This window comes from Pelophylax lessonae (genome assembly GCF_965119305.1).
Source record: "Pelophylax lessonae genome assembly, chromosome: 7".
NCBI lineage: Eukaryota > Metazoa > Chordata > Amphibia > Anura > Ranidae > Pelophylax > Pelophylax lessonae.
The window spans coordinates 238,517,001-238,527,539 of NC_138774.1; positions in this window are offsets into that span (position 1 = coordinate 238,517,001).

A 10,539-nucleotide genomic window follows, 5' to 3' on the forward strand; every position below is an offset into this window, starting at 1 on the left:
TCTGGATAAAGGACAGCCAGTGGATGATAACAATTAAGATGTTTATTAAAAAGTACAATAAAATCCACAAACCGGTCAGGAAGTCTTCGGTATCACATGAGGACACTGTGGGGGTCCCGCTCAGTCTAATGGGATGTCACTGTACCAAATCCAGAGAAGGACCGGGAGTGGAATCCGATGGATCACATAAACAGGGAAGGAAGTCCGCCCATCGTGTGTGCGTCGGCCGTAATTCCGACAGTTATCCAGAGGTATCAGTTCTACACTACATTGCTATGCGCCATCCCTCCTTCCAGTCCTTCATGAATAGGACTGGTCACCCTTTGTGTATACTGTGTGTGATGCCAGTATTAAAGTTCTAAAGTACTAAAAGAGCATACAAATGTAAAAAAGTAAAATATAAAATAAAAACGCACCCATTGGTCCTGTATGCATGTGTGGTTACAAGTGTAAAGCCGTAGCCTACCATTAACTTGTATTGGTGGCTGTATGCAACACCGGTCACTGCCTTTAGGCTGCATATACAAATTCCTTCCTCATGTTGTACGAACATCTGCTCCTGCATGATTGTGCCCTATGCAAGGTTCGTACGGTCATGAAATTCCTGCAAAAGTCATGGGATTTTGACATGACACTTTCCAGGCCTGGGAAAATGACTAAACCCAACTAAGTTTTGGAAAAATCATGGAATGTTGAGAACTCACCACTGTGGAGCAGATGCTTAATGATTTTATTGACACATATTTTACATGTAAGCGTCTATAGGACTGGTAGGCGTCCTTCCGGGTCCGCGGTTTGCCCTGAGACTGGCCAGGAGCAGCAGCTGAGAGATGACAACCAATCAGGCAGCGGAACAGCATAGTCCCTGGAGGGAGGACTGGCCGCATGAACGTGATGACGCGAGGGGGGGGGGGGCGTAACCGGTCTTCATCTCCCCCATGTCCTCTGCAGGCTCTGTATGCGGCAGTGCAGGACTTGCTTCCTTGGGGTGTGAAAGTCCCGGTGCCAGCTTCGTAAAGGTTCCCGGTTATCTGCTCCAACTTGTTCATGGTCCCGAAGAAGTAAGGTGTCCTTCCCACAACCTGTTCATGGTCCCAAAGAAGTAAGGTGTCCTTCCCATCCTGGATCTCAAGGCCCTCAATTGTTTTGTGAAAGTAAGGAAGTTCAAGATGGAGTCCATTCCTTCTGTGGTAGCTGTCCGTCATCAGGGAAATTTCCTGGCCTCCATAGACATCAAGGATGCGTACTTGCATGTCCCCATCTGTGCCAGGCACCAGTGCTTTATGAGCTTTGCGAGCGGGGATGTGCACTATCAGTTTGTGGCACTACCCTTTGGCCTGGCCTCAGCTTCCTGGGTCTTCACCAAAGTGCTGGCCCCAGTTCTGGCGTTGCTGAGACGGGGGGGGGGGGATTGCGGTCATGGGCTACCTGGACGATCTCCTCCTGCGAGCAGAGTCAGCTTCTGCACTGAGGGACTATTTGTCGATCACAATGCACACTCTGCAGGAGTTTGGCTGGGTACTGAACCTACAGAAGGCCATGTTGCGCCCACCCCAACGTTTGGATTACTTGGGTCTTTCTACCACTGAACAAACTTCAGACTCTCCGCTCTGCGTTGCGGTTGTTGCTGTCCTGCAACTGGTTGTCTCTGCATGCGGGTCCTGGGCCTCACGGTGTCCACTTTCGAGGCAGTTGCATATGCCCATTTTCACACTCGGGCATTGCAGAAGGAGATCTTATCCAAGTGGGACAGATCTCTGACATCCTTGGACTGCCAGATCCACGTGGGATGCCCACCCAAGGACTCGCTGCTCTGGTGGCTACGGTCTCTGGCCCTTTAGGCTGGGAAGTAGTATCTTCCACTCCATGGATGGTGCTTACGACAGATGCCAGCCTGGCCGGCTAGGGGGGTGTTCTGGGCCTTCAGTCAGCCCAGAGCCGCTGGACGTCGGAGGAGTCTTGACTACTGATCAACGTTCTGGATTTGCATGCAAACAGATTCTGTCCCTCCCATTGGACGGAGCTTCTGCGCGGTTGCCCAGTCAGCATCTAGTTGAACAATGCCACGGCGGTGGCCTATGTCAACCACCGGGGGGGGGGGGGAGAGAATTTTGGCAGCGGCGTTGGAGGATTATCACATTCTTCGGTGGGCGGAACTTCAGGTGACGGCTCCCTCCGCCGTCTACATTCGGGGCATAGAAAACTGGCAAGTGGACTACCTCAGCCGCCAGTTGTTAGATCATGGGGAGTGGTCTCTACACCCGAAGGTGTTTCATCTCAATTGCCTTGGGTGGGGCACACTGGATGTGGATTTTCTGGCTTCCCGTCTCAAATGAACGGTGCAGATATTCATGGCCAGAGCGAGGAATCCCTTGGCGGATGCGAGGGACGCTCTGGTGGCATCATGAAGTCATTTTCGCTCATTTATGCCTTTCCCCCCTCTCAAGCTTCTTCCTCATCTACTGCGCAGACTAGAGGCCGAAGGCATATCGGTTATTCGAATCCCTCTGGATTGGCCTCGGCACCCCTGGTACGCTGATGTGGTAAGGCTTGTCACAGGCGTCCCCTGGCAGCTGCCCATGCACGAGGATCTTCTGTTTTAGGGACCAATATTCCACCCAGCTTTATCGTCTCTGGCTTTGATGGCTTGGCTATTAAAAGCCAGGTGCTAAGAGACTGGGGGTTGTTGACTTCTTTGGTCCCCACAATGCTGAAGGCACCTAAATCCACTTGAAAAAACTGTATGTCCTGCGCTATGGGATTAAACAAACCTATAAATGCAGCTGTTCATAATCTTACGATCTCAAACTGGTTATTAATGGACACAGCGCAAAAATAAGTGTGCCTTAAAGTAAATACCTAGTTTAAAAATCAAAGTGCAAAAAATGTTACTAAATATGTTGAGGTACAACCAAAAAATAAATTTAAAGTGCTGGTAATCTGATTCTAATAAAAGTGCATGAGTGCTAGGCAATCAATACATCCGAATCTTAAATCAATAATCAAATACCGTTAATTTAAACTAAAGTGCAATGAGTGCCATTTTTCAAAATGCATGAATATATAAATATAGTGTCTCTTCGAATTAGTTCAAACAGTCCAAATTCCACCAAAATAAGAAAGAATCCAATCTCAGCAGGTAGCCAGTGAAGAAAAGAACAATGTGCCCTGTGCTCCTTGATATACAAAATCAGTGCCAATCTGTGCAAATAAACTGCAGTCTTGTGCAGTTCCACTCCCCTTAAGTGATTCCACTTACCAGACTCCAAGGACCCCGTAGCAATATTGCATATGGGTCTAAAAAGTTTAGGTCCGGTATGGAGTGGGATGGCCTTTCCTGTCACGTATATGATTGGATTCCCCACTGTGGTATGGACTTGCCCCTATGTATTCGGTCTCCCCCAAGTGGACAAACGTTCAATGGCCATAGAAGGAAAAAACTCCCATAGTGTGATAACGTACAAATGCTGTTTATTGATATAAGGCAAATTATACACTTACAATATGGCAGAAAGTAACCACAGTGTGATGAATACTAGAGACTTCTGGGTATGTGTGTGGCCGCTCGGGTTGTGCTCTCCCCTGCTTGCGTTCCACTGAATGCCGGAAGTGATGCAATTGGTACAGCCGTCAGCTGTAAATTGCGTCAACACGTTTCGCCCGCCTACTTGGCGTTCTCACAGACGTATCAGGATATTAAGAAAATATATTTTTGTGAATTTATTGCAACATTTCTTACCTGGAGGTCCTGCCAGTAACAAATACTTCCTGTTGTAGGAAGACAACCCTAAACAATTTTCTCAAATTTGACAGCAGCCTGCCGTTGGGCTGTTTCTCCAATATACGTGATAGACAGTCTAACAGCCAGCTGAAGAAGCTTGCATAGAAATTTTGTTGGATCACTGCCGGCGACTCCAGCAGTGATCATTGTATTCTGATGGCTGGGAAACTTCCCACTGTCAAAATGCAATAGCGCAATGGGAGGGAATCCCCCATCAACCTTGACTGTGTTGATGGAGGAATCGAGCAATTTTCTTTCCTTTCTTTAACCTTCTGTTCAGATCCACCTGAAAAAAAGGCAGATCTGGTCTGGATTGCTGTTTAAAAGGGGCCTACAGTAGGTAGAGGTTAAGATAGTGTGCACTGGGGGAAAGGAAAAGGATTGTATAGAAGTCAGAGAATGGAGTAGTGGAGGAGAAAGGAAAATAAATTACATTGTAAGAGCATCATAAGGTTTGACACAAAGAGGTAATACAAGTAACACCTGGTGAACCATTACAAATAGAAAAAAAGGTTCAGCGAGAGCAAGGGGAGAAAGGAATATATGTAAACTCAGGCTGCCCAATAAAACAAGCGGAGGGGGTGATCTGCTTGAGAATAGAGTATACTAGAAGTACAATAGAAGTATATGAGAAGACATGATACCAAACATACCAAAAAGTTGATTTAGGGTATACATCTACTTTGTAGAATGTTAATATGCCTTCATCTACTTTTCTTTACATTATCTACTAAAATGCTGATTTCAGCCATATCTCATGCCAAAACAAGATAACAACCGCTGTGTTAATGGGGATCCATCAATGATGTTAAAAAATACACACAGATGGTAGGAAATGAGCACAATGCTACCAACAATCCTTAGGAAAATATAAATTTTCCCTTTTATAGGTAGAGCTAAATGGATTTGTGTCTTTTTTTCCAACCAAACTATGTAACTACATTAATAAATAAAGAATGGGATATATAGTACAGAATCAGTAACCTGGGTACCTATGTGACTACTATAGATGGGTTCCCCCTCATTGATCTGTACTTCTGTGGGTCACCGGGGGGGGGGGGGGGTGTATAATGCCTCTTCTCACCACCTGCCAAATGCTCTTTAACCGGTTGCCGAAAGCCGCAAGCACATATACTGCGGCGGTCACCCCCCGCCAGGTAAAGTGACGTATGGGTACATCACTAGCCTGTAAGCCAATAGGGGGCGAGCGCGCGCCCCTGGAGGCGCGCTCCCACCCTGGCTCGTTCACGGACACCTCCGTGCGTGTGACTGGCGGACCCGATGTCCGCCGGTCACTCGCGATCGTCTGCTGTGAAGGGAGAAAGGCAGGCGGCTAATGTAAACAAAGCCGCCTGTCATTCTTTCCTGTGTAACAACACAGATCATAAGGTCCTGCTATGTAGGACCGTTGATCTGTGCTGTTACATGTAAAGCCACATCCAATCACAGTTAGAAACACGCCCCTAGGGACACACTTAACCCCTCCTTCCCCAATAAAGTTAACCCCTTCCCTGCCAGTGTAATTTTTACAGTAACAGTGCATATGTATAGCACTGATTACTGTACTAATGTCACTGGTAACCACAAAAGTGTCAAAAATATCAGTCAAGGGTCCGATCTGTCCTCCGCAATGTCGCAGTCCCGCAAAAAAAAAAAAAAAATCGCTGATCGCCGCCATTACTCGTTAAAAAAAAAAAATCTTTCCCTTAGTAAACGCAATAACTTTTGCGCAAACCAATCAAAATATGGCCAAAAATGTAAAAAAAATTAGATTTTTACATTTTTTTGGGGGAATTTCATATAAAAAAATGTGAAAAATATTGTTATTTTTGCAAAATTGTCGCTCTTTTTTTGTGTATAGCGCATGATCAACAAATTGCACATGTGATCAAATACCACCAAAAGAAAGCTCTGTTTGTGGGAAAAAAAGGACGCCAAATTCGTTTAGGTACAGCGTCGCACGACCGCGCAATTGTCCGTTAAAGTCACGCAGTGCCGAATCACAAAATAGGCCCTGGTCAGGAAGGGGGTAAAATCTTCCGGGGCTTAAGTGGTTAAAAATCGGTCCAAACACAGAACAGGAGGGGACACCACACTCTACTAGGGGTGTGAAAGAACCCTTACCGGTGTCTTTTTATGTGTTTGTATATTAGCACTTGGTGTTAAATGAGAGGTATTGGGTTTGTAGCAGTCACACAGGTACCCAGACAACCATTTTCATACTGATTCACAATAGTAATCCAACAATGAAAAAATCTATTCATATATGGAGAACACAATATTTCAATAATTGTCCCAACTAATACGTGGTTCCCTGTTCTATAACAGTCAAATAGGTACCCAGGCAACCATTTTGGTACAATATATCCATTCTTTATTTGCAGATAAATAAATGATGTTTGATATTTTGGTAAGGACTGGAGGTAGTGTACTCATCTCCTACCATCTGTGTGAGCTGTTTTGTGTTGTATTTTTTGAATATGTGCTTTTTGGGTAGAGGAGCACCAATTTATGAAGATGAAGTTCTAAAGAAGTTACCCCCTTCTTCAAAATTTCTTCTATCCATCAACAGCTTCCAACAAATTCTCAAAGCATTAATGCCAATAATGGATGAATACAGTATGTCAGGGTTGGAATGGCCAAGGGCTTGTTGAATCTTGTTTGAAATTCAAACAGAAATTCAAAATTAGCCAGCTGTGGGAAAATTTTCATGCGCAAGTCTAGGCCCAAATTTACTAGAGACAAACAGCATAGGTTGAGGTTTTACTAAAAGAATTAGGATGCTGCAGAGGATACGACATTGTAATATTTGCAACTAGCAGGACAGTTTTAGGCCTCATTAATACAGGCTGTTAAAAACAGGCGGTTGAGCCACTTAACAGATAACCTGTAGCTGCTCAGAGTCTTACACATACCGTGACCTTCATGCTTTTCTTTGAGACTAAATTAAAAATTATACCCCATGTCACATTTGGTGGGCAGTACTGCTGCTAAACACAATTTATTCAACTTGTTAGGGCCACAGTGCAAACACTTAGCTCACAGATATGTCACAAACTTTTGCACAGAAAATCCCTGATAAAGTTTTAGGTGGTTTAGGTTCACACTATTCTTGAATTTTTTTTTTCCAAATGATGCAGCAGCATACTGCAAACAAAAGGCAGCTCCAAAGATAGATGGTCAGTGATAAGTAAATGTTCTGCTTTTAATACTTCAAGCTTACACAAAAAAGCCCTATCACCATAAACTACAATTAAAAAAATAGCCACAAAAAATGAAAACCCCAAAATGCCACCCCTTAAATCAAAACGTTACTTTTTCTCTTACGTCCTTTGACAGACGCAGCTCTTGATGCTTTTTCACTATTGGGTTATGCACCATCTTCAGGAGTAGACTAGGCAGTGAAAAGTTTTCACTCAACACACCTATAGGGGCTGTCCCTCACGACATAACCCCAGACACACTGTGCTCTCAAATCAGTTTCTTGCTGCCCAGTTTAGGAGTAGGACCTAGGTTCCCTGCTGGGACTTTGAGCTCCATTTTTATTTTATTTTGAGAATGTTTAGGTTTATTTCTCTTTACTCACTATTGCTAGCTAGTGTCAGGGGGATCCTCCTGGTGAACTACAAGCGACAGCCGGGCTGTGGTTTTGCACTGGATAATCTACAATAGATCCTTACGGTCTCCAGGCCTGGCCAGCAAGCGTGAGCAGGTTGTGGTCTGCCCAGGCCTCGCCATGACGGAGCCCCGGTGGATGGGGGACAAGCCTGCGAGTGGATGCCTCGCCGGGACACATCGACCTGGAACGCCCTGAGTCGCAGCGTACCCCTCTTGACTGACAGCACCCCCCTCAGGGTGGGAGGCAAGCTGTTTTTCGGAGCAGAGCCCACCTGGTTCATGGTATGGTGAGTGATGCATCGCCCCCCATGTCCCTGTAGCAGACCTCTGAGGGGGAGATGAGGGCCCACTCCTGGGGATAACAGGGCTGTGTTTTCTCTGAAAGATCCCCCAGGCCTATCAGGACAGGCCCTGCCCTCCCCGCTCCCGCTGGGGGTGCTATAGTCAGCGCCTGATGCCTGGGGGGGGGGGGGGTACTGAGGATGTTACCTTGTCCTGGGGGGTCCCTTTAGGTGGATTTCTGTGGTGGCCTTAATGCCTGGGGTCCTGAGCGCTTGGTGCCGTTTTCGGCTGCCATTTTAAGTGTGGGCATAGGCTCTCTTTGTGTAAGGGCAGTGGCCATTTTCCCTGAGCTTCCAATACTTTACTATTGGCACAATTTTCTTGTAGCCTGAGGCTACACAGGCAGTCTACGGCCTCTTGTAATGATATGTCACTTCCTGTCAGATGTTTTCATGCTGGAGATTACACTACAGAGCTGCTACTTCTCAGAGGTGACAAAGCAAGGGGTTTTGTTCCTTTGGGTGTTCCTCGGGCACACTTTTGCTCCTGCCAGCCTTTAAGGGGGACTCCGGATGCTGCGCGGTACAGTGGTGCGGACCGCAATCGCGATTTAAAGGGGCAGTGCACTCTTTTTTCTGAAACTTGCAAAATGTGAGTCCCAAGGTAAAAAATCCCTCTTAGACTTTATTAGTGCGCTTGCCGGACCATCCGGATCGCAGTCTCTCATGTCTCTGTATGCAGCTTTGAAAAATCTGGCGTCAAAGGTGGACTGTGATAAAACAAGTCGCTATCCAGGAACGGCCACTGCCTTCTCAGTCCTCTGATTCAGAGCCTGATATGGTCGCCATGGACAATCCCATTCCTTAGGGATCCCTGTGCTCGCAGTCAGAAGGTCAGGAGGATATGCCCTCCTCGGCTGCAGCGCGGGAACGCGCTAAGGTGAAAGCACTAATTCTTTCAGTAAGTAAAACATTGAAAATGGATGATGAGCCCACACAGTCAGGACTGTGCTTAACCAGGGGACTGGCTTAACCAACAGCCCTTTATTGGCCCATATAGGCCTGCTGGCCATAGTTCAAGGGCAATACAGTCTTTTATGGTTGGCAAAACCAGCAGGATTCCTGTTGAACCCATGATAGCGGAGAACTCAACTCATCCTTAATAATGAGGTAAGGTAATGAACTAAGTCATTTGCCTAAATGCTACTGTAGAAACAATACAGGTAACAGAAAAAAGCCGCTCAGGTGAGATAAAGTGTTCCGGTGCAGGTGGGATCCGTCATCCAATAGTCCAATAATCAACAGAAGAAATGTGACCGCACTCAGAAGAAGATGAAGATGAAAGTGTTTTATTCCCCGTGCACTTGAAAATAAACAATGCTTCACATAGACACGGGACAGGTAAACGCGTTTCACGATTCCACAGATCGCTTATTCATTACCAATAGTGGGAGATTGGTGAGAGAGCCGCATAAATAGGCAGCCGACAAATCAGCTGAAACAGATTAAGGGAAGTGCTAAGACACACCTGGAATCTAATGATTAGATATGGAACACCTGCGGGTCAGTCACTTCAAACCCACTAAAAAACAAGACAAAATAAAAAAATACACACAATATATCCATAACAAGAAAAAACATTTTCATAAAATAAAAAACATGTAAATGTGTCCAACATTGTACCTGCCCCTAATGTGTATTAAGTATGAATAGACAAATAGGTCTAATATATACTACACACATAAATAAGCAAAAAAGAATTGCACCATACATGTTTACAAAGCCAAAAACCTTAATTTATATAAAAAAGAAGGAAGAAGTAGATGAATTCAAAAACAAAGAATTTTCGTGAAAAATTGATATGAAAACTGGAAAATGTATTGTGTATATATATAAAATGTAAGTACAATAAATGAAATAAACTGGATAAATACATTTATATAAACATATAAGGGGTTATTGATGATATGAGGTAAACAATGAATGAAAAGAAATGTGAAAATATAAAAATATAATATATCAAGTTTAATGAATCAAACCCCAAGATGTTAAGAATGACGTGTGTATGAATTTGATTGAAACTAAAATTAATATTGTGCAATAAAAGTGTAAAATGCAAATAAAGTGAAAAGGAAATATGTGAGTGAAAAATATAAATGAAAAGTATATATTTAAGACAATAGTTTCAACAAGGGGACCGGTGGCCAAGTTCAAAAAGAAAAGGATAAAACAGAAAAAAGTCGGGACCAATGTATCAATAAGTATCTAATGTGTATAAAGAGATGCAGATGTAAACTACACATTAAGGTCGCGACAAACAACAGGTCCCCATCAAGTATGTCTAAAAAATGAAGAAAAAGAACAAAAAATGAATATATATGTATATGAATATTAATAAATGAACAAAAGGACAGAAAGATTAAGAGATGAATGAGGGAAGTAAATAAACCCCCCCCCCCCCCCTAGGGGAAGGAACCTTATTGGACACAAATACAACATAATTAATGTATGCAAATGTGCACACACAATATATCATAGTATCCCTTTATCAACATCCGAGTAGACAAAATTAATCTTCAAAAGTATACACAGTCAGTATAATCCATATTATTCAAAACAAGGAATACATGATAAAAGGTGTGAGTTATAAAAGAACCCCCCCTGTGATAAATATTATTTGGTCACTAAATTTAATTGTATATATATTTTAATTGATTAACCACTTGCCGACCGCCGCCCGACTATATACGGCGGCGGTCAGCCCCTCACAGGCAAAGTGACGTACAGCCGGTACGTCACTAGCCTGTGAGCCAATAGGGGGCGAGCGCGCGCCGCCGGAGGCGCGCTTCCGCCTCCGCT